Source organism: Octopus sinensis, linkage group LG4, assembly GCF_006345805.1.
Source record: "Octopus sinensis linkage group LG4, ASM634580v1, whole genome shotgun sequence".
In the NCBI taxonomy this organism is placed as follows: Eukaryota; Metazoa; Mollusca; class Cephalopoda; order Octopoda; family Octopodidae; genus Octopus; species Octopus sinensis.
The window spans coordinates 38,570,173-38,574,725 of NC_043000.1; positions in this window are offsets into that span (position 1 = coordinate 38,570,173).

Consider the following 4,553-nt stretch of genomic DNA (forward strand, 5'->3'; position numbering starts at 1 on the left):
AATAATAATAATAATAATAATAATAATAACCCTGATGGAATGCCAGGCAGTGGCTCTCCTGGCTTCTGATCTTAACTGATTGGAAGTGTTATCATGTACATGTTTTTGTCTTGGCATAAAAGATGGGCTACAGCAAACATTCTGGTCAATACCACATATTTGCCTGTCAGTTGCTTGACCTTAACCAGTTAGCATGTCCCTTAGTGGCTGATGATAAATGCATCTCTGATCACGAGGAGAAATAGTGGGGGAACATCATAGCCATGTGTTGAGAGGAATTCTTTGGGGTTTGAATAATTCTCCTCTGGAAAGACGGGTGTTTTATTCAACATCCTTAAACAAGTCTCGTTCAGAGATCTTTTGAGGGGGATGGGCTACTCGACCTGAAGACGTCGACTTTGCCTTTCATCTTTTCGGGTTCAATAAATTAAGCACCAGTTGCGTACTGGGATCGATGTAATCAACTGGTCCCCTCCTCAAAATTTCGGACCTTGTGCCTAGAGTAGAACAATAACATTTCTAGTCTCACAACTGTCAAGACCTTTAAGCATGTCGCTTGTCTTCTCAGGCACATCATTTCCCTGTTCAGCTCCCTGTTAGCCATAAGACCTTTTATTCCAATAGCCTCTTTTCTTAAAATGCTGCCCTCAAGAACTCAGTGCCATCGACACGTTTTCCTCTGTTCTATGATATTTGACCCTTTAATCTTTTTATCAATCGATATGTTTTGAATTTATACGCCCTTTCTTTTTCTCCTTTGTAAGCAGTTTATAGTCTTGAGAGGCCTCAAGTCTTATTTGCAACAAAAGTGCAGAAAAATGGGAAAATCTTCAATATTAGAGATGGCACCTGTTGATGACGTCACTTAATTACGTCATTATTTGCTGTTTCTATGCGAAACTCTGTCTTTACCTGTTTATGAGTGAACAGTTGCAATAAATGCTTCGCTTAATGCAGAACCGTATTTGTCATACTAGTCGCCAATTTCGAGAGTAATTTCAATTGTCTATAGAAGCCAAGTGTTGGAAGTGTGTGATGCTCTCAACCACGTTTTAATGTACTCAACAACTGTCGCAAGTTATTGATTCAATCTGTTTGACCAAAGTACAGCAGTATATTGATCACATACACACAGCGGTTGATTCGATTTCAATTAGTTGGTTTCGATCTGCTTCCACAGATATAAAACCAGTGCGGGGTTAACGTGGACTTGGATTTAGTTTCCAAATGTTTTAGCCTCGTTTGATCGTCTGAGTTGCCGCCTTTGTCTGTTTTGAGGGAAATCTTGATCCAATGTTTACATTCCCCCAGTTCATGTAGAATTTTGATTAATTAAGGTGTTGCTGTCAGTGAAATTGTGTGTAAAGGCTTACATGATTAAATATGTATGATATGGTTAAGTGACTATAGCATCGGGTCTATAGAATATATGGAGATGACAGAAATATTGCTACAAAGATTTATTGACTGAGTGCTGTGCGAAGTATTTGAGGAATATAAGTTTGAAATCTCTTGAAAAAACATGCAGAACTAGATCGTAAGTAGAAGGTAACACCAGATCGCGCACTCAAATCACGGACTAAACCGCATTGAATTTCACAGGCAAAATTATTTTTCGCTTAGTCCACTCCAATCGGTTGACAAGGGTAACGGATTAATATATATATATATATATATATATATATATATATATATACACACATATGTGTGTGTGTGTGTGTGTGTGTGTGTGTGTGTGTGTGTATGTGTGTGTATATATGAATAGATTTTCCTTGTTAACAATTAATACGGAAAAAATTGATAAATAATCACCAGGTTAGCAAAAAATCACACAAGTATTTGAATTATACCTGCGTTAAACTGCATATATATATATATATATATATATGTATGTGTGTGTGTGTGTTTGTGTGTATGTACGTATGTATGCATATATAAACGTATATATATTTTATGTATATGTATTTGCATATATAGATACATATGTGTACGCGCGTGTGTGCTTGCACCTGTGTGTATATATATGTGGATTTTTGTGTGCTTCTATGTGTATATGTGTGTGTGTGTATATATATATATATATATATATATATATATATATATATATGTGTGTGTGTGTGTGTGTGTGTGAGTGTGTGTGTGTGTGTGTGTATGTGTTTGTGTGAATGTATGTGTGTTCACTCGGCAGAGAATTTTCGTCAATAATTCTGAGAGCATAATTTCTGTGGGATGTGTATGCGATAGGAGGCATTGTCCCACATGTGGCAGCCATTAGGACCTGTGGTGCTAGCATCTACGAAAGGTTTCCCTGTATTTTGCTATGTGCCCTCATTCAAATTGGTGCCTATTTTTCCCAGTCTATTGCACTCTACAGAAAATTCTGACTCAAGCAAATGAATTTTTCGAAGTATCTATTCGTCATAGAAATCTTACTATATTCAATAAGAACTATCTGAACTACTTTCCTCGGAATATATATAGCTCACGCCGCGGTTTATTTTCAGAGTCGACCTTGACATCATTATACTTTGGGCAAATGCCAGCATCATTAGTCAGTAGGATGCTAAGTGCGAATGTCAGAATATATGACTGCGAAGAAATTGGTGCTTCCCTTTCACCACCTTCCATTAGATATATAATCAAGATTACATATTAGTGTTGCACATGGTCTGTATAGAAATCAAAAATCCATTATGGTATCATAAAGAAAGAAACCAAGAAGAAATGCAATTATTCTCTTTCTTTGTAAGTTGTGCGATTCAATATTTCAGGACGAAAGAAACCCCGCTATGATGAGTTTCGAAAATAAAAGCATAATCTGTAACGTGGCGTAAATGCAATTTGAAATTTGCTGACTCTGCGCATGTTGATAGAAAATCTATCAATAAAATCAAGAAATAGATAAAGCCTCGCTTTAGTCAAACAAAATGAGGACCATAAAATATAAATGTTTTGTAAAAGTAATGTTAATGCCTTAAATGCACTAATGTGTAGCTCGAAGTCAACTTTTGCGGAAACGACAGAATAGATGATTCACCATTAGGCTATTGTTATCACAATGATGAAATGAGGAAATGATGAGGTGATGAGATATTGAACACTAATTTCGTTTAAAAGGATCAGAACCGATATCTTTTAACTATTGAAACCTTGCTTCCATAAAATTCCAACAATAACGTGCTTTGTTTTCTTATCTTTCCGTTTGTGAATAGAGGAAGATAAGGGTCATGTTGAACCGGAAATCCTTTTCAGAGTTTCAAAGACTGAATAGTTTTAATTAGTTTTAATAAGTTTAATGAAATCAAAGTTTAAAATGAATTTAATTTGAAACATTAGACTAGGTGATGTAGAAGATGACAACAACGTTTAGTGTCTGTGAGGATGGAGTGAATAATGAATGCGTTACTATTGAAAAAAACAGCACCCCCCACCCAAAAAAAACCCAGATAGAGTGCTTCACATCTTCGGTTAGCAATGGGAAATAAAGGTTAATTGTTTAGGTCGGTGGTTGTCAGCCAGGGTCTACATGGCCCTTGGGGATCCACATCAGATTATTTTGTTAAAATTTATGTGCAATGAATTAGTGATAGAGTACAAGAAATATTTCAACAATTTTTTTTTATTATACAGATGTGGCTGTGTGGCAAGAAACTTGCTTTCCAACCACACGGTTCCGGGGTCAGTCCTACAGCATGGCGTATTGAGCAAGTGTATTCTACTATAGCCTCGGGCCAACCAAATCCTTATAAGTGGATTTGATGGACGGAAACTGAAAGATGCCCGTCGTATATATATATATATATATATATAATATATATATATATATATATACGTGTGTGTGTGTGTGTGTGTGTGTATTTGTGTATCTGTGTTTGTCCCCTCACCATCACTTGACAACTGATGTTGGTGAGCTTATGCTCCTGTAACCTAGCGGTTTGGCAATAACGACCGATAGAATAAGTACTAGGCTTACAAAGAATAAGTCTTGGGGTCGATATGTTCGATTAGAGACGGTGCTCTAGCATGGCCGCAGTCAAATGACTGAAACAAGTAAAAGAATAAAAAATAAAGAATCTACTTATAAAAGCATTATAGGATATTTTTAAAACATCGAATGGCTATGGAGGTCCAGCTGAGTAAATTACGAATGAAAGGGGTCAATAGAGGAAAAAACAATGGTTGGGAATCCCTGCTGTAGTTGAATTGTTAATTACTGATGAAAGCGAGATTGAGTTAAAACGACTGTAATAAATGTTTTCTTGTTAGTAGGAATGGTGTTATAGTAACGTGTGGCTTGATGGTGAAGATGACGACGACAATGATGATGATGGACGTGGTGGAGGTGTAAGGAGTGGTAACGACGACGACAACAATAACAGCAGTGGAGGCGCAACGGCCCAGTGGTTAGGGCAGCGGACTCGCGCTCGTAAGAAGGCGGTTTCGATTCCCAGACCGGGTATTGTGAGTGTTTATTGAGCAAAAGCACCTAATCTTCACGAGGCTCCCGCGGGTGGTGGGGATGAACCCCTCTGTACTCTTTCACCACAAATTTC